This window comes from Ambystoma mexicanum, chromosome 10 (genome assembly GCF_040938575.1).
Source record: "Ambystoma mexicanum isolate Mex_15411 chromosome 10, UKY_AmexF1_1, whole genome shotgun sequence".
In the NCBI taxonomy this organism is placed as follows: domain Eukaryota; kingdom Metazoa; phylum Chordata; class Amphibia; order Caudata; family Ambystomatidae; genus Ambystoma; species Ambystoma mexicanum.
The window spans coordinates 1,158,860,651-1,158,887,078 of record NC_090932.1 but is presented as its reverse complement, the minus strand read 5'-3'; the positions used below and the strand labels follow the sequence as shown (position 1 = coordinate 1,158,887,078).

At 48.4% G+C, this 26,428-nt stretch overlaps 1 protein-coding gene across 1 annotated transcript in view; it reads right to left on the bottom strand.

The window, feature by feature from the left end:
- Positions 1 to 26,428, bottom strand: part of SNRNP200 (small nuclear ribonucleoprotein U5 subunit 200) — a 983,530-nt gene that overhangs the window by 628,813 nt on the left and 328,289 nt on the right. The gene's annotated exons all lie outside the window — the stretch shown is intronic.

The window sequence follows — 26,428 nt, the reverse complement described above, 5'->3', positions numbered from 1 at the left end:
AGCTTAATGCTCATGTAGAGGTAGTAGGCTGACAAACGTACTATTAGTCCACACACTTCTCTCTGGAAAATAAACCACACTGATAACAAAAAATGTATACTTTAACGAAGTAATACATGCAACTAGTGTTAGGAAAGATTCCTCTTTACTGCACCTTTCCTTCTATTTCTATGTACCCCCAAACCTTGTGCTGTTTTTTTTTATCTGACCTGTTCTTTTTACAGTGCAGAGAGGCCTTAAGCTTCACTGCATTGGCTTTTGTTGATCTTGTTTGGGAAACTGACATGCCTTTTAAGCTGTCAGTACTGGGAAACATGGTTTCCCTTAGTCTGGTTACTTTGTTACTACTTTTAGTGACTAGTTTTATCATTGTACAATGCAGTACAATGGGGTAAACATTTTGTTTTGCCCTAGACTAACACTCATAGGATTTTTGATTACTCTAGGTGTGCTAAATGGACAAGCTGGTGGCAGCAGTGACACTTTACCATTGGTTGGTGCTTTTCGTTTTAGCCTTACAGCATGTGGCAACTAACTGGATAATCGCCAAACATGTGTGTCTGTCTGTCTTGGTAGAGCCTGGTCCTGTAGAAGATCTCTAGCAGTCCTGTCAAGGAGATGCAACCCTTGGAGTGGAGGGAACATCCATTCAACATCAGCTCAGAGTCCTTCAAAGAAAAGCCTACAGAAGTGCCACGGGACCGACTTGTGGTTGGCCAGCTCAGAGTTTGGACTACCGTACTGCTCCCGACGTCGCTGTTCCGAGTTGAGTCCTAGAACTTGGGTGATCCTCAGTGTTAGGGAGAATTTATTTCTGTGTTAATTCCCTTCTACCTTAGAGACCCACAGCTCTTTTGCTGGACGTAAGGACTTTCATTTTAACCCTGGAGTGAGAGACCATTTTTTTCCTCTCATGTGTTTTGACCTGATTTGGATTACGTTTCCTTTGTTTTTGGAGTCTGACAAACTCCATAGGCATCTACTTTTTGTATGGTGAGACAGCACCTTTAGTGCAGACTCACAGAGAAATCCTTTAGATTTCTCATGAGGTTTAAATAACTTCTTGTGTGAACTACTGTTCCCAAGAATAGTAAAGTGAAATTGACTTTACTTACCTTTTCTATTTGTGGGTCCAGCACACACCATCTTATGTGCAGTGCTGGGGGGTTACCTAGTAGCCTCTTATCCTACATACTCATTTAACCTTTTATGTTACCATCTCTACTTTAAACCACTGCCACCAGCCATTTAATTTTGATACCATTGTGCTCTTCTACCACAGACTGAATCCTCAGGTGCAGTAAAGCACCCATGGGTGACCATTTTGTCAAAATAGACGCAGTCTTTTTTTGCCATTTTCTGTTTGTGAGGTCTTTCTTGGGTTTTACTCTGCGCGCCAAGTCAGGTTTGAGACCATTGTTCATTTTGCCGTTGGCAGGCTTCACTCCTGAAACACGCCTCTGGCTCCAGTGAGTCTGGAAAGGCAGGAAGTGAGGGAGGTTCCCGAAACTCCACTGCCCTTTGTCTCGGAGTGCTTGAATGCAACCAGTCCCAACTGGCTGGCTCGGCCTTACAGGACAGCCCCCCTGCTGTGTGATCGACAGCCTAGGCTGTGCATGAATGGGAGAAATCTAAAAGGTGAGGGTTTGGGGAACTAGAGGCAGAGTCTACCACTGGTAAGAACACCAGACGAAGAAACCGTGAACAAAGCTTGCTGCATCCTCCTGGACCTTTGAGGTGCCCAGTGAAGCCCTGCTGCTGTGCTGAAACTTTTTTCTAAATCGATAGAGAAGCTCCGGAAGGGACGACTTCTTCCCTTGGGTTAGTGGGACCAACTAACCTAGAGACAAATTCAACTGGACCATCTTCCCTGACTGGCTGTACTTCTTTGCTGCTGCAGGAACCTAGTGCCAGTGGTCGAGAAATCTGTAGTCGAGTGCAACGTCTGCAATCCGGCCAGAAGCTCCAGAGTCTCCTAAGGACCCTCCCGAAGCAGGACAACCAGAGCTAGTGTCCCTTCACCAGACTACAGGTCTCAAGACGTGAAGGAAGCCCAACCGGTATCCAATATCTGTGGTGGTGCTGTTTACCGCGTGCTGAACCCACGAAGTGACGCTGAGCCCAAAAGAGCCCGTAGCTGCCGACGACCTCCAAATTGGTGCTGCAGGAGACCTCCAGATGTCCTCCCTCTTATCGCCATGACTGAGGCTGAGGAACCCAGGATCTGCATGGTTGCAACAGAACAGAATCCAGCTGGACCACTTCTTCAAACCAGAGGTACTGTTCGGACTTGGGCTACTTACCTCAGCGTATTTAGCTTTGCTCTTCTCAGTTGAGACTTGCAGTGGCTACTTTTGTTAGAGTTGACTTCAACGTTGCTTTCCACAAGTGTAACAGCCTGTGACCCTGTTAGGGAGAATTCTCATTTATGACTAATTTCCCTTACCTAGCGAGTCCCTAAGCAGCTTTGCTGGATTTCTGGGGTTTATTTTTTTCCACTTGGTAAGAGTGCGAACCTTTTTCCCACTCTTACATGTGTTTTGTCATGTGTATTTCTACTGTTTGTGTGATCTTGGGCTCTTGAGCCACACCACTCCATGAGCCCAACTTTTGTGTGTGTTACACAGCACCCTCAGTGCAGTGACACAGGTTTGTTTTAAAGACTTCCCACTGACTCAATTTTTCTGGGGCTGACTACTGTCCCCCAGAAACAGGTAAAGCTGCCAATTATTTTATGTAGTCATTTAAACTGCAGACCCAGTAAACCCCATCTTACATGGAGTACTGGAAGGGGTTAATTCCTACTCCTTTTTGTCTGTGCCTCTTGGAGCTTTGTTTTGCTTCCTTAACACGAAAACTTGGCTAGTGGCAGTGGTACCTACCCTATCTTTTCTATCGCGATTGTATTATATAAATGTGGTACTGTTTTAGGCTATTTTATTAGCCTCGAACTTAAACCCGCTTGACCAAATACTTTTTAATTTGGCTCCGGTCAGGTCTTAACGCCGTAACTTTTTGTTAAAACCCTTCTTGTGTTTTACTTTGCGTGGCAAACCAGGTTTGCTTTCTTTGTTCCTCGACCTTTGGCGGGCTTCTGTCCAAAAGCCCTCCTTTGGCGTCTGGGTCTCTAGGTGGGCTGAATGTGAGAGAGGGGTTTAGTCACCCCCTGCACAGGGTCCCCTTGGAGACCCAAGTCGCACTTTGTCGATTGGCTGAGGTGGTTGTCCGGGCCGGACAACCCCCCCGCTGAGTGATTGACAGCCCGGCTGTGTGAATGGGGGATTTTGGCATAAAAGGCAGGACTCTTGTGCTGGAAGTCAGAGTCGCCACTGGAACTGCAAGGACCCGAAGAGAATCGGAGAAGACGGCTGCTGCAACTCCTGAGTTCCGGTGAAGCCCTGCTGGAGTCCTGAGCTATCTACCCTTCAAAGAAAAGAGAAGATCCAGTCTGGAGTCTTCTTCCCTTGAGCCTGGTGGGATCAACCAGCTCACCCTCTACAGCCAGAGGATCCTCTTCTTGGTCGAAATCACTGCACACAGTTTCAGTGGTCCGGATAGCCATCTGAAGAGCCTTTCCAGTTTTTAAGGAGCGTACCTTTTATTCACCGTTGCTTTGCTGCTGCTGGCCTCATCCCTGGGGTAGTGCAGATCGCTCCAGACGTCGTCGTCCTTGTCCCCAGGACTGAAGCTTCAGGAACCGTGAGTCTGCAGGAACTACCAGGAACAACTGCCGTGGCACCAGCTTTTCTTCAAACTATAAGGTACTGTGTGAGACTTCGAGGAATTAGGGTGAACCCTTTTCTCCTCACCAAAGGCTTGTCTTCATCTTCCTTCCCTCTTATAATTTGTGCCTCCCTTTCGACAATATCCAAGTACTCCTGGCAATCTCAAATCGTGAACTGTTTTAACCTGGTGATCCTCGACAACAAGACCCCTTTCCTATTTGACATTAGCGCAGGCCTATTGACTTATCTACGTTTGGGAAAGTATTCTCTGATTCCATCTGCCTTGACAAAAGTATTGCCTATGATTTGTATCCCCTATTTTCTTGTGTTAATTCATGAGCTAAGTGTGTTTGACTTCGGTAACATTTCTTCTCGCGGGTACGCCTTTCCTTAGTAAGACCGAACTGTCATTACTGTCAAAAAGTGATGGCGTAATAACCCACAGTAATGTCTTTGTTTCACAACATTGGTCCGTCAAATCCAAGGTACTTACCTTGAATTTAACTGCACAAGGGGAATTGGTTGTGTGTAGTATATTTGAAGTGTGATTTTATTTAGTTCAAGTGAAGTGTTTTATGAACAGATGGTTTAAAAATAAATGTATTTATATTTTTTAACCAGAAACCTTGAGTCAGAGTTTGCTTGAGTCACAGTAATTGTATAGTCCTTCGTGTAATCTCTACTACTGCTCATTTGCTCTTGAGATAGGTCTGGCTGCTCCACTACTGCTACCACTCAAACTGTGTAGTACAGGCTTGTACCAAAGGTGAAATTGTACTTCAGCCTGTAGTCTTAATCTTGTGTAATGGTCCGTAAAGGCAATGCCCAGGATTCTGCCTAACAGACCCTACAATGAACTTCTACAAAACTAACTTTGTGCAAGACTTATTAACTATGAAGTTCCTCAGCTCCATAGAATGTGCTCCAATTGACCTTGGCTGTCCTAGGTCCCGGCAGACGCTTCTAGTCCCTTGACTGATATTTTCTGTCCCTCAGAGGTGATAGCTTGTGTTTAGACTGTTATTGCTGGGAAAGGGTTTGTCTAGACTCCATTGGAAGATGTAAGTATGCTCACAGGCCGAGAACCTGTTTAACCTTTTTCCTTCTTTTAACCTTTCCTTTCTGCAACCTCAGAATCTGCAAAGTGTACCCGTGACGTATAAATGCCATTACTGTCCTTGTGAATGAAGTCACCTCTGGGTGTAGGAAGTGTGTAAAAAGCATCTCTAACGAGTTTCTACTAAACTTATGCTGATTCTGTTGAAGTATTTTAAAGTATATTTGATTTTTACATATCTTGACATTTTTAAAGAACGCCGATTTAAAAATTGATGTTAAATGACTATTTATAACTGAAACCTTGAGCATAAGTGTTACTTGGCTACTTCTATTTGCGAATGTCATTGCTACAGCTCCACAGCTCACTTTTACCCCTCTTGAGATAGGCCTGGCTGCTCAGTCACACTACCAACCTCTATAGTACAGCCCTGTACCAAAAGGTGGCTTACCTAATACCAAGGAGGCACGTGCTGTGTAGTCTCACACAGTGTGACTACATCAATTCTTGCCTAATACTCAGCATGCGCTACAGTACATACCTTTGAGAATTTGTGGTCCTAGTAGCAAGAGGCCCTGAGATACGAGGGAAAGTCTGACTGCAACAAGCGAATCCCTTTGCGTTGTTAGGTAGGATTTTCATAGCAATGATAAATCTTCCTGACCCGTGTCAACCCCACAACATTTTTCCACACTCACAGAACCTTGTACACTTTTTATGGGTGCCATTTGTAAGACTCTCCATAGTGTCTTTTTAACGTTATTCTCTTTGACAACTTTTGCCACATACTGCCTATTGTTGCTGGGTTGCCCTTGGGGTTTCCCTTTTAACTTAAGTTGAGACCAGACCCCCCCTACCCCCACCTTATGTGGAGTGCTGGGCAGATGCAATGTTTCCCCTTTTTCATTTTTACTAATGTTTCTGTTACAGGGACAAGCTTACCTTTAATGGCTTGTAACAGTGAACCTTTTTACTAATTCGGTGCACCTTTACCACGGGCTGTTTCCACAGCCCCGGGTAAAGGAACCCATGTGTTTGGACTAATTTTCTATACTCTGGCCTGGTGGATAGATGTATAGAAGGTCAACCTATAGTTTGACAGGGACAACTCTGGGAGCTTGTTAGGCAAGATTGTATGTAGTAACCCTGTGGGAGACTACACTAGCCTTGTCCTCTTGGCAATATGTAACCCAACCTTTGGTGACTTTTTGGAGGGACAGATCAACACAAAGTCAGAGGGTAAGAAGAGTCTTCAGGGAGCCAGGACAGCCAATGTCAATTGAGCAAAGTCAAGGGGAGTTGAGGCACTTCTTGCAGATAGCACAAAAGTCTTGCACAATGTTAGAGAGTTGTTTTGTAAAAAGAATCAATGTTGGGCAACAAGCTGGGAGGCTTGTGGAGAGCAAAGATGTAAGCAACTCTGCAAAGGGCAGCAAAGTCTCCAGTGAAACCAAACAAGCTACACACAACAAGAGATAAGTATCCATAGTTACACAGCACCTTGAGTCTGAAGAAAAGGTTCCAGCTGGCTACTGTTACTGTTGTAGTCCTGCAGATCCTGTTGGTCTTGGGCCTCAGTCGTGGGGACAAGAGGGAGGACATGTGGGGACTCCTGCACTATGGTTCGCGGTTTCAGCTACTCGCAAATAGCACCACCGCGGTTCTTTGACACCTTATGGGCTCTCCTTGCTTCTGGGGTCCAGCACTCTGTTGAGGTGGCTCAAGCTTGGATAGTCCTGCTTCAACAGAGTCCTTAGGATCTTCCTGCAGCTCGGGTCCGGCTTAAAAATTATGCACTCTATTCTGGTGTTCCTGTATCCTGGCACTCGGTTCCAGCAGCAGCAAAGAAGTATAGCCAGCAGAGGGGGGGGGGGGGGGGGGGGTGGGGGTTCCAGTCAAGTTCATCTTGGGGTCAGTTGGTCACAACAACCCAAGCGAAGTCGTCGTCCTTTCCAGCCTTCTCTAGTCGATAATTTGGAGCTTCAACACTGCAGCAGAGCTTCACCGGGCACACCAACGGTCCAGGAGGGCACAGCAAGCTTCTCTTCGTTTCCTTTTCAGCTCCTTCGGCCAGTGGTCGACTCTGCCTTCCTTCCAAAAGACCTTGCCTTTTATGCACGTTCCTCCCATTCATTCGCACGCTACCGGTCACTCTCACAGCAGGGTGGCTGTCCTGCAAGCCAGCCATCCAATCAACTCTTGGTGCATTCCTGTAACCAAGGAGACTAAGCACAGGGAGTTTCGGTAACCTGACTCGGTTCCTACCCTGCCAGACACGCTGGAGCCAGAGGCAGGCTTCACCAGTGTTCGTTTTGTCTTTGGCCGGATTCAAAGGGACCAAACCTGGTTTGCCACGCAGAGTAAATCTCAAGAACGACCTTACAAACAAGAAATGGCGAAAAAAGAAGACTGGGGCCATTTTGGCAAAATGGGCACCCATGGATGCAATACTGCAGCCAAAGATTCAGCCTGCGGTAAAAACGCACAATGATAGGAAAATGAAACCACTGCCAACAGCCATTAATTGTAGTAAGGGTAACATAATAAATGTTACATGAGACGGTAGACAAAGGGGATACTAAGTAACACCCCAGCACTTCCACATAAGATGGTGTGTGCTGGGTCTACAAAGAGAAAAAGGTAAGTAAAGTCAATTTCACTTTACTACTCTTGGAAACAGTAGTTCATCCAAGAGAAGGTATTTAAATCTTCAGATAAATCCAAAGGACTTCTCTGTGACACTGCACTGAGGGTGCTGTGTGTCACAATACAAAAAGTTGATGCCTATGTAGTTTGTAAGACTCCAAAACCATAAGAAACACTGTCTAAATCAGAGATAAAAACATGAAAGATTGAAAAGAACAAGTTACATACCATATCTGGTAACGTTCTTTTGATGGGATGTTCCTCCAACGTATTCCACATCTATGACAGGTAATGTCCACAGCTGTGCTGCTTCGGAACAGGAGGACGTCCTGCATCAATGGCGTCAATCTGTCGTCCCTCGAGGGTCAACGTCACCGGATGTTATATATAGGACGCACGGCGCCCGACGTGTGGCACCAATCTCCTGCCAGTATGACTGCAGAAAGCCTTGTGGAAACGCAAGCTGCAATCGCATAGGACATTCAGTATAAGGGCAGGCTGGGAGGGCGATGTGGAATACGTCGGAGGAACATCCCATCGAAAGAACATTACCAGATATGGTAAGTAACTTGTTCTTCGAGGGGATTGTGTCCTCTGACGGATTCCACATCTATGACAGACTCCCAAAGCAGTACCAATTTATGGAGGTGGGAAAAGAATTTACAATGTTAGAATGCCCGATCAAATGGCTGAATAGAAGACTGCCTTACCAAAGGCCAAATCCTGCCGATGGATGGAGTCCAAGGAATAGTGTCTCACAAAAGTATGGACAGAGGCCCATGTGACTGCTTCGCAAATGTTGCGAATAGGAACGCCCCTCTGTAGAGCAGTGGAGGCAGCCACACCCCTAGTAGAGAGCCCGTAAGCCTACTGGAGGGTCCTTTCCCACCAAACATTAACACTCAGAGATCGTCAAAATGTTCCATCTGGACAAGGTCTGCTTGGAAACAGCCTGACCCAAGCGCCTTCCAGCGAAACCAACAAAGCTGATCGTCCACTCTGACCCGGGACATCCGTGAGAGATAGAAACTTGTTAGGAAGAATTCTCTGTATAGGCTAATTTCCCAAACCTAGTGAGTCCCCCCCGCAGCTTTGCTGGATTTTTGGGGTTTATTTTTTTCTCCTGCTAAGAGTGAGACTCTTTTTCTCCCACTCTTAGGCATGATTTGAGAATATCCTTCGACTGTGTAATGTGTTTTATGGGCTATGGGGTCTTTTACTCCATAGGGTTTCATGTGTTTTTGGTAAGTGTGTTACACAGCACCCTCACTGCAGTAACACAGGGGTGTCAGTGACCCCCAAACATACACTCAATACCCTGGGACTGACTGTCTCCCAGGGCATGTAAAGTCACCATTAACTTTACTAGTCTTAAATTGTGAACAGACCCAGTACCAACCATCATATTGTGGAAGTACTGGTATGGGTAATTAGATTACCCCTGGGTCTGTTTTTCGAGGGGGCACTGTACAGTCCCCCCTCGTCGAGTTTCTGGCTGGTGGCAGTGGTTACCACACAAAATATTCCACTGTAATATTTCCTATGGGATTTTCCCATTCATTTTAAACGCACCACTTTTTTGGTGCAATGTTAAAGATACCGCCGGGTTATTTATTTAATATTTATTCCCCAGTTGGGTCTTTTTGCCAGGACTCGGTTTTAAAATGGCATTTGTGTTCACCTCTGTAACTCCAACCCAAGTCGAGCCCTTTGTTCCACTTTTGAAGGGCTTCTGCACAGAAGCCTCCAAAAGTGGTGCCACTCTGTCTGGGTCTACAGGATGTGTGGGAGGGGGGGGGGGGGAATAGGCACCCTGGACTGAGTTGCCTCAGCAACTCAAGTCGCACTCGTGTGATTGGCCCAGTGGTGAGCCGCCCGGCTCACCACTTAGCATGTTTGAATGACAGCTAGGACTGATGAATGGGGGTTTTCTGCATAAAATCAGAGCTTTGGGGACTGGAACTTCAGAAGTCGCCACAGGACCTAAAGAATCCAAAGGGGGAGAAGCTGAGCCAACCTGCAACGACGACACCAACGGTGGAGCCCTGCTGAACCGACTCGCCACTTCCCAATGACAGAGAAGATCATCTTCCTGGAGCGTCTTCTTCCTTTGAACTGGTGGGGTTAACCAGTTCGCCCTCTTTTCGCCTTCCTGGATCGTCTCGTGGTCGAATCGCCCGTGCCAAGCACCCCGGTGGCCGGATAGCCACGCTTCACCACTACCGCGAATAAAAGGGTAGTACCTTTTAACCGGGAAACTCTGCGGCTGGTTTCTTCCCTGGCAGTGCAAAAACCTCCAGCTTTCCTCCACGTCAAGATCTTCTTTTCCCCTGGACGAAGCACCGATTTGCACCCGCTGCCAGGAACAACTGCCCCCGCTGGAGCTTTCTCCCCATTTCAGGTACTGTGTCCCGCCTGGTCTCCCTTGCAACAGACTGTTCAAGGTGTCCCGTAAATCCTTGACTCTCTATCCTGGGGTGACCGCGGACCTGTTAACTAACTTTTCTGAACTGATCCAACACCTTTTGAACTATCTACAAAGACTTTTAAAGTGTACTTCAACTGTATGATCTTGGGCACATTCCGCCTTGCTCTCTCCAAGAGTGGGCCTGGCCTATGAACTTTTTGCTCTACAGTTGACTCTGCCTTTCTTGACTTGCTGTGGTTCTTTCAAAAGTTGGTATTGTGTGCTTTCCTAATTCTGCCTTTTCCCTCCCTTTTTAAATAATTATTGGAGTGCCATCTTGGTTAAGCCCTCACCTCTGTATTGATAATAAGTGGTGTTCTTTTCCTAAGACTTGTCGAATAATTAATCAGGGAGGTGTATATATTTCTAGTGACTGTGTTTAAACTTGCTTGACATTAGTGCCAGTGTATTTTTACAAGTGTGTTTTTACAAGTAGGTTTTTAAATACATAATTATATACTTCTATACCTAAGCTCTGGTCAGTGTTCGCTTGTGCTACTGTATTTTTGTACCTAATGTGTATACTCTATATACTGCCTAACTCTTTTTGAGAGAAGTCTGACTGCTCAGCCACATCTACCAGGTAAATCTGGGTGGTACAGACTGCTACCAATTGGGTTTACTGCCAACACCTGTAGTCTTAAACTTTCTGCAGTGGTCCCTAAGGGAACTGCACAGGTTTCTGCCTAACAAAACTCAAAGCTCTCCTAGGATCCAACCTATGGAGCCTCTCCTCGGGGCGTGGCCTGGCGTGCATTGTGTGAGGACGCTGTAGCAACAGGCTCCAGCCGAGATCCTGGAAGAAGATCCTTAAGAGCTGGTGAGCAGACACAATATCGACTGAAAAGAGCACTAAACAACGGTGGAAACACTTCTATACGTTAAGGAAGAAAGAACGGGAGAAATCTGAGTACAGCACTGAAGTAAATATTCCTGTGAAGTCCTCCCCCCTGGCCGGACCAAAATGGCGGCCACAGCTGCGTATCGAAACTGAACTGGGGAAGGGCGGCACAAAGACGCAGCAGAGTGGACCTGATAGCGGGAGATTGAAAGGCCCTAGCAATAAGCAGCCCGACACTGTGGGCCGAGGGGAAGACCCGGTGCGGAGGTTTCCCCAGTGCGGACCAAGAAGGTGAAGGGGGCTACGCGACGCAGCAGAGACAGGAGCCAAGTAGTGCGGCTGCCTCCGAGAAAGCAGAGCGAGCTGCGGCGGCGAAGAACTGCCTCCGCAACAACCCACGCCCGCTGAGATAAGGAGGAACTCTTAGCGGGTGCAAAACAAGTGAACGGCACTGAGCAGGGCAGCGCTCAAACACGGAGAGTTGGTGCCCTGACGCCTGGGCAAGGAACGTCCAGGAAACCTGAGCCACAACAGGAGAGTAAAAGCAGGGCGGTATAGAGCCGGGAACAAAGACCGGCGGCGGGCGCCCGGCTGTGGCCTCACCTCGACCCTCATCAGTGCAGGGGATCGGAACCACCCAAGGGGCAGAACAATAACGGAGCTGGCGAGCCTGAGCAGCACAAAGTAAGACCTAAGCAGGGAATTGCATGAGCCTGAGCCACAAGCAGGCCATATACCGGCACAGAGGATCCCACAAGCCACGGACTGGCTACCAACACAGAAGAGACCCCCAGAACGCCCGGAAGCAATAGCGAATGGACAGAGGCAGAAGCAAAGCAAGACCACCAAGGGCTGCCTGGCCATACGCGGTAAGAGGCGCAGCTAGTAAAAAAGCAGCAACACAAACCATCATTGTGGCACTAGATCATAGATCCCCATGGGGGCGCGAATAGACAGTGATGAGGTGCCTGGACACGCCATAAGCGCCCGACCATATAGATCAGCCCTGACAAATAACCCGGGGCAGCAGCAACAGAGAACGCACAATGAGGACCCAGTGAACGGCCCCCGGAACCACAGGGTGGCCAACCACCATTGGGACACGCACTACGCCGCCACACAGCACTAGCTTAAGAGCCAGCATTGCCGCGCACCAACAGATAAATAAGAGAACCCTGGCAGCGATCAATGCAGCGCCTCGTAGGGTCATATGCCACAGCGGCCCAGCACCCCACCAGAGCCAATGAGTCACGAAGCAGTAGAGTGCGCACAGTAAGACCTTCCTGGCAACTAACCACGATCATAGTGCTCATCTGGAAGCCTGCTTCGTAGGCTGAACTAAACCCGAGGTGAATGAGAAGAGGCATGAAGACAAAAGTGCTCCGAGTTTGGCACAGAACGACAAAGGCCTGGGAGCAGAGCCGTACAGTTAGGCGGGGCACACAAGTGAGGCAACAGAGCCTGGGCACATAAGGGGCACAGACAACTGGAGTTCAAGACGCATCTAAGCTGAAGAGTGCCGCCGCTACAGAAAGAAACCAGCAGAGGCGTAATCCAAAATCTTATATAACTGCACTGCTGGGGAGCTGTCTTTCCCCTGTTGCAAGGTACTGACGGCACCACCAAATAGACTGCCTCATAGCAGTGGGAGAGACATGCCTTCCACTAAAGATAAAGACAAAACAAAAGCAACAATTATGGACTCATATGCGGCATCCAGATCGAAATCCAAGATTTAAGGCAAGCGACAATGTCGGAAGCCCAAAAACCAGAAGAAACAGACAATCGAGACGGGCAGGTGCTAGAGGCAATTGCAGCTCTAAGGTCATTCATTGAAACTAAAATCGATGAGGTAAAAAAGGACATGCAACTAATGAGGCAGGACGCAAGGAATTTGGCAGAGAGGGTCACAGTAACTGAAGCTGGGATGCTAGAGACAACAGACTACAACAGACCTGAAGACTAAAGTAGCTGACCTGGAAAGGAAGGTCAGAGCGCTGGAGGCACGAGCAGAGGAGGCAGAAGGGCGGGCCAGACACAGTAACGTCAGGCTACTAGGAAACCCGGAGGTGATGGAGGGTCTGAACCCAACCAAATTTGTGGAGTCCTTACTGCAGCAGGAAATATGTGCGGGCAAGCTCTCGCAGGGCTTCGCGGTGGAGAGAGCTCACAGAACCCTCCAGAAAAAGCCACTGCCGGGCTCGCACCCTCGCCCAATGATTGCAAAAATCCTTCATTTCCAAGATGGAGAAATTATACTCGGGTACTCAAGAGAAGGCAGGGAAATAGAACGAGGAGACTCCAAAATAACCATATATCCCGACTACACCTAGGCTGTACATAGAGCAAGGAACTCCTGCGTCCCGATAAAGGCAAGACTCAGGCAACTGAACTGGAAGTACATGGTACTATACCCTTCAAGACTGAAGGCGATACATAAAGGGCGAGCAATATTCTTAGAGACCCCAGCGGCTGCTAACATGTGGCTGGAGAACAACCACCTGGCAGACGGGAGGGAACAAGAAAATCAACACATGCTGCGACCAGGGGGAGAACAGGCGTGGAGAGAAAACTATTTGAAAAAGAACATTTTTATCTGAAAAAGCTAAGAGATATGTAAAGACCGCAAAAGTAATCAACATACGGCTGGGAAGGCACTGGGCGACCCAACCTGTAAGCCGAGGCCGAAACCACGGAATGACAGGTGCGGGCAAATGTTCGCGCTGGACACCCTAGAAGGGGCAAAACAGAGCAGACACACCCAAGCACAGCATCTGCGGTGCAACTGCTGGGTGCAGTTGTTTGGTTTGTATTAGTTGTTGAAACTGTTTCACACTGTCTCAAAGTCTTCAAGCAGCACATGGAAATCCGGGGAATATCTACACCAAATGAACAACGAACTGAGGTTGGAGCGAGAGGAGGAATGAGCATCCCCAAATGCAAATACCTGGAACTCGCAGGGGGGGGGGGGGGGCAAGCCAGGGGAGAAACAATGACCGACAATGGCAACACACCTTAAAATATTAACATGGAATGTGCGGGGGATGGGTACCTATTTACGCTTGAACAGAATCAAATCTTACCTAAACAGGAAAAAAGTAGACATTGCACTACTCCAAGAGACTCACCTCACAGCGGAGACCCAGACCAAACTAAAGCAGTGCTGGGGAGGCCAGAGATACGGGTCCACCTACTCTAAGTACGCCAGAGGGGTGTTCACTTGGGTAAGGCCTGGAGTGCCTTTTAGGCTACTGGGAGCTGAAGCTGATGAGGAAGGGAGATGCCTACTGATATGGGGAGCGATTGAACAAAATGAGATGCGCGTAGTGAACACATACATCCCCTACCATGGTACACTGGCATACCTTAAACTGAAAACTAAGCAGACCTTACACCGGGAGGGCATTTACATATGGGGAGACCACCTGAATTGCGTGAGAGACCAGGACTTCGACAGGTCTGCACCGCCACAAATTCGAGTGTAAACAATCCCCACAGCACTAAATACTGCACTGGATCAACTAGACCTAGCGGATGACTGGCGGGAGCAACACCCGACGGACAGAACCTTTTCATACTACTCTGCACCACACAGCCTCTATACACAAATAGATTATATATTTATAGACAAGGCACAATTTGCGTAGGTGGAATCACAACAATATATGGGTAGACCGATATCGGACCATTCACCCCTACTCATGCACTGGGCTGTGACAGGCCCCAGGCCCTCAATCCCGACATAGCGAATGCCTACGGAGGCACTCACTGATCAGGCCTTTAAAGGCGAACTAGGGGATAAACTAACAGAATTTGTTGAGATCAACAGCAGTAGCGTAGACCACTGGTACACAGTACGGGAAGCCCTAAAGGTGGCGGTCAGGGAAGAGACCATAGCTGGTGCTAGGGGCATCAGAAAAAACCTGAGAAAAGAGCTAGAGAAGCGGGAAGAGCTAATAAGACAATTGGAGAGCACCACCCTGGGAAACAGGGCAGAAGACGCAGAACTAAGAGAGCCCAGGACTGACTGCCAGCTGGCATGGGTACAACTCGAAGTTTGATTACATAACACGCACCACCAGGGTACATAAGGAGGGGGACAAACCTGGTTGAATGCTGGCATGGCTATGCAAACGGGAACACCCGAAACACCTGACAACTACACTGAAGAATGATAGCGGGGTAACACATAAAACACATAAATCAATTAACGAAACCTTTTCAGCCTTCTACGCTAAGCTATATGGACGACACCCCAGTGCCGTTGACAGACATATGCGATACGCTAGAAGAAATAGTACTCCCTAAGTTAGGAGAGGCACAAAAGGAAGCACTAGACGAGGCAATCACCCTAGAGGACATCACAGAGGCCATCAGATCACTAGCCACCTGCAAGACCCTGGGAACAGACGGGCTCCCACCAGAGTTTTATAAGGCATACAAACCAACACTGACCCCAGTGCTACACAAGGTGTTCCAAGAAGCCTACGAGATAGGGACCCTGCCCAAGAGTACGAGAGAAACCCTGATCATCCCGATACCAAAACCAAATAAACCAGTAGATGAATGCGACTCTTACCGCCCACTAGCAATGTTAAACTATGATATAAAGATTCTGACCACCGTCCTGGCCAAGCGTCTCTCCAAGGTCATAGGGAGCCTTATACATGAAGACCAAAGCGGCTTCGTACCGGGCCGGAACACAACATCTAACCTGCGTAGATTGCAACACATAATGGCACAAACAAATGAAGAGAAGGGACACCTAGCGGCGATGTCACTGGACGCCATCAAGGCGTTTGACTCCATTGATTGGGAATGGCTGATAGAGGTACTGCGAGAGTTTGGGTTTGGGGAAGGCTTTGTGAGGTGGATAAAAATATTGTAAAAGGATCCCACGGCAAGAGTGAAGACGGGCAAAATTATCTCAGAGGCTTGGAAAATACAGCGGGGCACCAGACAGGGTTGCCCTTTGTCCCCGATGCTGTACATATTGGGATTAGAACCGGCTGCGGTGTATGTTAGAAAACAGTTCTGGGATGCAGGGATAAAAGTAGGCCGAGACTATCATATCGGACTATACGCAGATGAGGTACTGCTCTACCTGAGGGACCCGTGAGCTAAGGCCCCAGTAATCCTGGAAATCTTGGACAACTTTGCACACTACTCCGGGATACACTTCAGTAAACAGAAATCTTGCATGTTCCTGCTAGCGGGGTTACGAGGGATGGGCACAGAAAACTTACCGGAGGTGGAGATACAGTGACAAGAGGACAGATTCAAATACCTAGGTGTCAAAATCAGGCACACACCAGAACTCATGCATGAGCATAACACAGTGGCAGTAATACAGGGGCTCCGAAACTCAATTAAATTTTGGACCAAGATACCACTCTCAATGATGGGGAGGGCATCAATAGCCAAAATGAATATTCTACCGAGATTTTTATATTATTTTCAAAATGTCGGCTACTACATAAGGCTGCCTTTTTTCAGAAGCTTGGAAGTCTTGACTAGAGACTTCATATGGGGATCGACACGCCACAAACTGGCGCTGATCATGCTAACACTCCCATGCAAAGCGGGAGGTATACAACTCCCTGACTTTGAGAGGTACTACCTTGCCGCGCCACTCCGCCACATAACCAGGTGGCTGTCGGACGAACCACTACTGAAACGGGCCTATTGCGAGACCTGATCGCGCCGACACACCTGAAAGAAACACTGTGGAACCCTCCAGGACCGCCAAGTCAAACCCCCATGTTGGCCAAACTGGGCAGACAGGTATGGAACAGGACCAAAGCCCTCTTACATTTGGTGCACCCCTACTCTCGGAACTACCAATAATGGCGAATGTAGACCAAACACCACAGGCCCTCCAAACTGAGACAATGGGAAACACTAGGCTTATACACATCGGGAGACATGTACGAAGAAGGGAAATCGAATCGCTTCATGAAAAGGAGGGGTTACCAAAAGGACAATTCCTATGGTACCAAAAGATCAGACATGTGGGCAAAACGATATGGGAGGAATTGCCGGAAGAACCGCAGACGAATCCCCTGGTGACTGAGTTATACAATCTGAGTGACGGAAGGAAACTAGTGTCAAGACTATTTGCCCAACTGAACGATAGACCCAACACTCATAGCAACGCTCTTCAAGACAAATGGGAAGCAGACCTAGGCGAAACCATCAAAGACAAAAAAATGGGAATGGGCACTGAAACTCCTGAAAAAGGTATCCAGAAATGCTAGATTTAGACTAATACAAATGAATGTCCTGTACAGAACATATATGACCCTGAAAAGAGTGGCTGGCTTTAATAAGCAATTGAGCACAGCAAACCCGTGGTGAGACTGCAGAGAAGCTGACTTAATACACATGCTTTGGGGTCGCGGGAAAGTGCAGAACCTCTGGGCAAAAATAGAACAGATGTGTAAGAAAGCAGGAATCAATAGGTACGCCTCTTGGGCATGTATCCCAGATGGATCAAGATCAAGCACACTGTGAAAGTAATGGACATGGCAGGCATGCTGGCGAAAAGAATAGCAATGGCATGGAAATCAAAAACAGGCCCACAATACACTAGGTGGAAAGGGGAAATGGCACGATTGGCCACTGCAGAAACAGAGGCGTGGGGGGCAGGGATGGCTGGAAACGCAGAGTAGGACAACGCAATGTTTGGGGCATGGAAGGCTTTAATAAGAGGCATGTTCCTCCCATCAGATGACAAACCCCCCTGAACACAAGCAAACGAAGGGTGAAGTTACCTACACAACGTAAATGTACACAGATGACAGTCCCGCTCCAGCCACCATCCCAAAGCAGTACACCAATGGAACAAGATGTAACCCCAGAATGAACTGTGATGCCACAAAGCCTACTATACTAAACGAAGACAGTTTAGGTTTGTTTGTTGTTTGTGTTAAATTGGCAAGTTAACTATGAACATAGGCAGAAACATTGTAATGTTAATTAATGCAAATCACCCGCCAATGTAAGATAATAAAATAAATGTCAATAAAAAGCTTTTTAAAAAAATTGAGCCTCTCCTCTTCCTTACCAGGATGTGGCAGGGGATAAAACGCCGGAAGAATCACCTTCTGGCTCAAATGGAATTCCGACACAACCTTCGGAAGAAAAGAAGGCCACACCCGCAGGACAACCCTTTCCTTATGGAAAACAGTAAAGGGTGGCTTGGCGGAAAGTGCCTGCAACTCACTCCCTCTGCGTGCATGTTAGGCAGAATCCTGTGCCGTGCCCTTAGGGACCACTACACACAATTAAAACTACTCGTGGCAATACAGGTTTTATCTTTGGTACAAGCCTGTACTACTATGTTAAAGTGGTAGCAGTAGCGGAGCAGCCAGGCTTATCTCAAGAGTATATGAGCAGTAGCAGAGATTAAACAAAGGGACCACACAATTACTGTGACTCAAGCAAACACAGACTTAAGGTTGCAGGTAAAAATATACAAGTACATTTATTTTTAAACCATTTGTTATAAACACTACACTTCTATGAATTCAAAAACCACACGTAAAACACACTGCAACCAACCAATTCACTTTGTACAGTATAGCTCAAGTTAAGTACCCTGTGTCTTAACAGACCGGTGTTGCGAAACAAAAGACGTTACCGGGAATACACTTGCGATCACTTTTTGACAGTTCTGTCTTATTAAATAAAGGCGCATCCGCGACAAGAAATGTTACCGGGGCAAAACACACTTAGCACCCGAGATACGCAGAGAGAGTTGGGGATAAAAATCATAAGCAATACTTTTGTCAAGGCAGACAGAATCAGTGAACACTCATGGACAGAAATTCAAGAGTCAATAGACCGGAGCCAGTGTTCAGTGGAACCGGGTTCTTGTTGTCGAGGATCACACAGTCGGACAGTTCACGATTCAACGTAGCCAGGAGTACTTAGATATTGTCGAACAAGGAAGCAAAAGTTATAAGAAGGAGGGAAGACAAGGGCAAGCCTTGGAGATGAAGAAAAGGGATTCACCCCGATTCCTCAAGCAGGACATAGTACCTTATTCAATGAAGAGACTGGTGCCACGGCAGTTGTTCCTGATAGTTTCCTGCAGACCCTCGGTTCCTGGAGCTTCGGGGCGAAGGAGGACTTCTGGAGGGGTCTGCACCACACAGGGATGAGGCCAGCAGCAGTGACGGTGAATAAAAGGTGCGCTCCTTCAAAACAGGAGAGGCTCTTCAGATGGCTATCCGGACCACTACAGCTGCGTGAAGCTGTTTCGACCAAGAAGAGTATCCTCTGGCTGTAGAAGGTGAGCTGGTTATCCCCACCAGACTCAAGGGAAGACTACTCCGGACTGGATCTTCTCTGGGCATTGAAGGGTAGATAGCTCAGGATTGCAGCAGGGCTTCACCGGGACGGGATAGTTGCAGCAGCTGACTACTTCTCCGCTTCTCTTCGTTTCCTTGTAGTTCCAGTGGCGACTGACTTGTAGCCCAAGAACCAGCCTTTTATGCGAAAAATCCCCCATTCACACAGCCTGGCTGTCAATCACGCAGCAGGGTAGGGTGGGGTGGGGTGGGGGGGGGGGGGTGTCCAGCCTGGACAACCACCTCAGCCAATCATGGCAAAGTGTGACTTGGGTTTCCTAGGATACCCTGTGCAGGGGGTGACTATACACCCCTCCCTCACATTCAGCCCAAGTAGACACCCAGGCGCCTAGAGGAGGGCTTCTTGGCAGAAGCCCGCCAAAAGACAGTGAACAAAGAAGGCAAACCTGGTTTGCCGCGCAAAGTAAAACACCAGAAGGACTTTAACAAAAAGAAATGGCGAATAGACTCGACCGGAGCCAAAAGAAAAAAGGATTTGGTCAAGCGGGTTTAAGTTCGAAGCTAATAGAATAGCCTAAAACAGTAGTACCACATTTATATAGTATAATCGCAGTAGAAAAGTTAGGGTAGATATCACTGCCACCAGCCAAGTCTAAATGTTAAAAGAGCAAAACAATGCTCTAGGAGGTACAGATAAAAAGGGCTAAGGATTAACCCCTTCCAGTACTCCATGTAAGATGGGGTGTACTGGATCTATGGTTAAATGACTAAGTGAAGTTAATGGTAACTTTACCCTTTTCTGGGGGACAGTACTACCCCAGAAAATGAGTCGGGGGGGGTAGTCTAAAAGACAACACTGTCACTGCACTGAAGGTGCTGTGTAACACAAAAGGGGGCAACTGAAGTGGTGTACTCCAGAGCCCTCAATCACAAAAACAGATGACACACATGGCAAACATGGGTAAGAGTGGGGAAAAAGCTTAGACTCTTACCAAGTGAAAGAAATAACTCCAGAAAATCCAGCAAAGCTGCTGGGGTACTCACTAGGTAAAGGAAATTAGCCACTGATGAGAATTCTCCCTAACAGTGCGGAAGTAACTGCAACTAAAAACACAGTTTTAAAAGGACAACAGTCTCAACGGACATGAATGTAAGGGTTCAAACGGAGCTCCCATGAGGAACTTTAAAACCAAATTCAAATCCTATCCCGGCACCTGGAAAGGCGACGGTGGAAACATTAGTTAGCCCTTTTAGAAACTGGTAAATCAAAGGAATCTTAAAATAAGAACATTCCTCAGACGAGCACTTAATTATGGACAGCACCGCCAGGTACCCCTTAATGGTACCCATTTGCAGGCCCTGGTGGGCTAAAGAAAGCAAAAAAGACAAAACCAAAGGAATGGAACATTGGAAAGGATCCACATTCTGTACACTGCACCAGTCACACAACTTTCTCCAACGGCAACGGTACAGGGATTTCGTTTCGGGCCTTCTGGCCGAAAGCAACACCTCCATCACGTCTTCGAAGAGGTCCCAATCCTTATACCTCAAGCTTTCAGATACAAGCATGAAGGCTGAGAGACTTGACCTCTGGATGGAGAACCCGACCCCCCCGTCCCGTGAGAGCAGATCGTCTCGGTAAAGAAGGTGGCATGGAGGGCAGATGGACATGTCTAGAAGGTCCGAGTACTACGCTCTCCTGACCCATGCCGGAGCAATGAGGATCATTCAGGAACCGAACCTCCGTAACGCTTGCAGAATGACGGGGACTGGAGGAAAGGCATACAGCAGTGGGAAGGACCACTCCACTACGAACGTGTCCCCTAAGGCTCCTCTTGGGGGAAATTCCCACAAGCACAATCTCTCGCACTTCTGGTTGACACTGGTGGAGAAGAGATCCACTTGTGGGGTTCCCCAAAGGGCAAAGATGTCCAAAGGAACTTCCTGAGCCAGCTCCCACTCATGAGAGACCGCGCTCTGCCTGCTCAGAGCGTCCGCCGCCGCGTTTTCATCTCCGGTCAGATGAACTGCCGAGATCGAAATTTCCTGCTGGATTGCCCAGAACCAGAGCTGCATCTCCTCCCTGCACAACGGGAGTGACCCTGCCCCCCCCCCCTTTTTTTGTTGAGGTAGTGCATGGCCACTGTATTGTCCGTCATAATCAGGACATTCTTCTCTCGCACAGACGGCAGAAAAGCCTTCAGGGCTAGCCTAATGGCCCTCAGCTCTAACAAATTGATGTGAAGTCTGGACTCTGACTGAGACCAACGTCCGCTGGCTGTCAACTCGTTGGCATGAGCACCCCAACCTGTGAGGGATGTGTCCGTCACGATTGTCACCTCTGGCCATGGTTGCTAAAATGGTGCTCCCTTCATCAGATTGCCTTCGTCGGCCAACCATAGAAGATTCTGGCCGACCGAGGTCGGAATCTGAACGGGATCAGACATCCTGCCGGAGAACTGCAACCACTGCATCTTGAGATCCCACAGCAGGGATCTCATACGCAGCCTGGCCTCTGGCACCAGGAAAATGCAGGATGCCATGAGGCCGAGCAACCTCAAGAACTCGAACCCCGGGAGACTCTGGCACATTGAAACTTGTCCAACATCTGCAGAATGTGATGAGCCCTTCGGGGAGGCGAACACTGCCCCAGGGATGTGTCGAGCACTGCTCCGATGTATTGGAGCCGCTGGGTAGGTGTCAAATGTGACTTTAAATTGAGGGAGAAGCCCAGCTTGTGAAGGGAGTGGCAGGTGAACGACATGATCCAGGGCTTGCTCGAGAGAGCGCAACCTGATCAACCAATCGTCCATATAGGGGTAGACGTGAATCTCCCCCCCTTTCCTGAGATACGCTGCCACCACCACCATCAGCTTGGTGAAAACCCTCGGGGCAGAGGTCAATCCGAATGTCAGGACTCGAAAATGAAAATGCGAGTCGCCAACCACAAATCTCAGGTACTTCCTGTGCTTGGGATGAATCTGCACCTGAAAGTAAGCATCCTTGAGGTCCAGAGACCCCAACCAATCCTGAAGTTGAAGGGCCTTGAGGACTTGTGAAAGAGTTACCATCTTGAACTTGTCCTTCTTGAGGAGCTTGTTCAACCAACACACGCCCATGATGGGTCTTAAACCCTGTCGGGATAAAAAAAATAAGGGGAATACCATCCCTTGTTCCTCTCCGCTACAGGCACCAGTTGTATAGCGCCGTTCTCAAGCAGGGATAGGATTTCATGCGCAAGGAGCGGATCCGGACGCTTCATAGAGAGCTTCCCCGGTGGATTGTCGTGAGGCCTCTGCCGGAAGGGAAGACAGTAGCCGTGGACTATGATCTCCAGAACCCACACATCTGAAGTAATGGCCCGTCATTCTCCAAGATGCTGCGCAAGTCTGCCCCCAACCGGCGAACCATGGGACATGGCCTCATGACTGAGCAGACGCGGCTGCGGCAGTGCCTGAGGGCAAAGAGGCAATTGCCCGAGCGGCTTTGGCACCCCGAGTACCTTGCTTTCCACCACAGGTACTCCTACAGTGGCCCCTTTGACTGGCAGCTCCTCTCGATCTACCAAAGGAAGAGTAGTACCGAAAGGAACCTCCCCTCCATTGCTGTACCCTAGGACAAAAAGGCAGAGGTTGACGTACTGCAGCGCTCAAAGACTTCGCTGCAGCTTTGGAGGTCTGCAAACTCTCAAGGCTCTCGTCAGCCTTGCTGCCAAACAGATGGACACCATCAAAGGGCTTCATCAGAAGCCGGGATTGCACATCAGGAGCAAACCAGACTTCCACAACCACGCAAACCTGCGTATCACGGCTGACAGTCTGCCGTGTCCAAACCAGACTAAAGGGATTCGCACATGGCATCCTTGCCGTCTTGCACAAGGGCTAGAAAACCATCCCTTTCTTCCCCTTCGGGAATATGCTCAGCCGCCAAAGAGACAGTTCCACAAAGTGTGTGTAACTCTTGCTAAGGCACAAGTGGAGTTGGCTGACTTCAACGCCACACCCCCAGCTGAAAATACCTTCTTCGCCCAACCATCAAAGCGCTTATGGTCCCTATCAGGAGGTATGATGGGGTACGCAACCTGCTTCGAGGAGGCCATAGCCGCCTGCACCACCAAACTCTCCAGAGTAGGGTGTGTCGATAAGTAGCAGGGGTCACTACTGGATGGGCGGTATTTCTTCAGAAGCGACTTATTAACTGCCGGTAAACTCTCCGGAGCAGTCCAAGCCGCTGCCACCCTCCTTTGCAAAGCCATGTGAAACGGCAACACCGGGTCAGTGGGCAGACCTTGATCCAGGATCTCCGTCAAATCATCCTGAGCAAACTCCACAGGTGGAGCAGACCACCCCAAGTATTCTGTCACCCTTGACATGAGACACCAATAGGAGGTATCCGCATGCGCCCCAGGCTCAGGCTCAGGCCGGCCAAACTCCACCTCCAGGGAGGTGTCAAGGTCACTAGCGTCATGCATGACTGACGGAGTTCCTCCATCTGACTACCCCCAGACAAAACGTCATCAGGGACATCAGGAGGCACATGCAAGGCCATCTCCTCATCAGACAGTTCCTCAACCTCTGAAATATCCTGTAAAGGTTGGAAAAACTCCAATCTAGGAGGAGGAACAGAATAGGGCTCAAAAACAGGCCTCAGACTTACCGGCAGCCTTCCTCAGAGGTTCCACAGCCCTCAGGAGCAACTCCGTCAAATCCTCCAGAAACAGCATTGAGGGCGCCAAAGGAATCAGCGTCGACCGAGGCGCCAACGGCATCAAAGACTTCTTAGAGGACAGAGCCCCGAGAGTGTCCCTCGACGGACACGGTGCCGATGGCGTCGACGCATTCTTGGAAGGCATCACAGGTTCCCACGGTCTCAATGGTGTCGAGGATAGGGACCTGGATCTGGCACGCCTATGGCGATCTCCCTTGTCCGAGCGGGACCTTAACGGCTCCCGATGATGGCGCCGACTACCCGAGCCCGAAGGCGTGCGAGTGGTGGACATAGCCCGTTCCCCGCTGGCTCCTTTCGAAGGCGCAGCCAGAACTGTGCCTTGCGACTCGAAAATCGCCAACATCTGCTGGCGGAATGCATCCCATTCGGCCAGCGACGAAGACTTGGTGGAACAAGTCAACCGTCTGGCAGAGTCCTCCTCCGATGAGGAAGGCGACCGGCGACAGCGCTTCCTAGAATGCCTCGACGAGGCAGAGGAATGACGGGAAGCACTCCTAAACCGAGAACCGCTGGATTATCGCCGATGCAGAGAGTCGCCCTTCGAGTCATCGGTCGAAAGCCCAGCGGACTTCGATTTACAGGGCTTATACACCCTACCTACCTTCTTTTTCTCCTAATGTTCCTGCAAGGCCTTAGACGTCAGGGACTGTGGCTTTCGCCGAGGCACCAAGGCAGATGTCGTGCGGGTCCATGATGGACATCTTCGAACCGCAGTCCCGACATTTAGCCCGACTTCGGGGTAGTAGAAGAATAAGACATCGTACACGAAGAAAGAATCGAGCGCACTGAGATTCCGAAGCAAACTCGTTTGTGGAATAAACGGAACTGAGGCTACGGGCACCATGCGTTATATATACATATATAACATCTGGTGACGTCGATCCTCGACGGAGGCCCTCTATGGACAACAGATCGACGCCATTGATGCAGGACGCCCTCTGCCGAAAATGTTCCGAAGCAGCACAGATGTGGACATTACCCATCATAGATGTGGAATACGTCAGAGGACACAATCCCCTCGAACTATGCATCTCACCTCTAGTCCGCCAATACCAAAACTAACTCCCAAGTTATTATTCTGGGAAACTAACTCAGGCCTCCACGTTCCTAAAGATGCTAAGGCCTCTGCCCTTAAGGATACCATCTCTGAGCTAGGCTTCACTCATCGCATAAATAAGCGCACCCACCACAACAAAGTAAGAACGCTAGACTGGCTAGCTGACTAACTGCAGTATCAATGAACTCTGCAATACTCCATGCGCCTGGACCAACCATCACCTAATCACGTTCACCATCGACAAGGCAGTACCCCTCACTCCAAATACTCAAGCCCCAGCCATGATGACGAGGAGTAAACTGAACCTCACTATTGAGAATGTACTACCTTTACTACGCCCAATTACCCAATCAGAGCATTTTGCCTTCGGACCCCTCCGAATTAGTGAATCTCTACAACGAAACTATCCTCAAGTCTATGAACACCATAGCACCCCTTAAAACGCAGAAATCGAAACCCTGTGCCCTCATTAACAAATGGTTTGCGCCTCACCTTAAGACTCTCAGGAAAGCGAAACGAACAGCGGAAAACACATGGAAAAACTCCTGCTCAGAGTCCAACAAAAATAACTTGACCGCAGCTTCACTCATTTACAAGTCAGCCATTATCTAAGCAAAAAAAAAGACAACTTCAATGATAGCATAGCTAAAGCTAATTCCAACACTAAGGAATTATTTAATATTCTGAAAGAACTTGAAATCTTCTGCCCCTATACCGGACTGCTATATTAAGGACACCATGTACTAATATACAGAAAGCTCTCCAAGATAAAATTACCTTGCTTTTAAACAAAAGAGAAACTAAAAAAACATCTCATCGATAAAGTCATCCCACAGGACCTGCCCTATGCCCCATCATCTAACATGCCACAGTTCAACGCCAAGCCTCTTTCTACTAAAGAAGTAGAGATGGTTATTCTTGAACTCAAACCATCAAATTGTCAGGGCGACATCTGTCCAGCCAGGCTCATTAAAGAGGCAGCTAATGCACTCGCCCCCTTCATTACCTCATTCATTAACGCATCATTTGACTCTAGTACCTTACCCACCAATCAGAAAGACGCCTGGGTACTCCCACTTTTAAAAAACCTCTCTGGATCCTAACAACCCTTCCAATTACAGACCCATCACAACTGTCCCTTTCTTGCTAAAATATTCTGGACCGTGCCGGCTACCTCCAGATACAGCAGTACCTGGAAACTAACAATCTGCTAGCACTCAAACAGTCAGGATTTAGACCGAGATGTGGGACTGAAACGGCGCTCATCGTCTTAAAGACACAAATCCAGATACTAAAAACAAAGGCAAATCTGCCTTACTCCTACTACTTGACCTGTCAGCGGCATTTGAATTTGTGAATCATGAAATTCTATGTAAACACCTGTCATCTGCTGCACACTTCTCGGACCAAGCTAACACCTGAATTAAATCCTTCCTTAGCAACAGCTCTATGAGGGTCTTTGCACCTTCGGCATCGGACTCACCATCGCCAGTTACCTGCAGAGCCCCTTAAGGATCCTGCGTGTCGCCAACTCTCTACAATGTGTTCACCAAACCACTATTTGATATACTTGACTATCTGGGTGTCGCTTA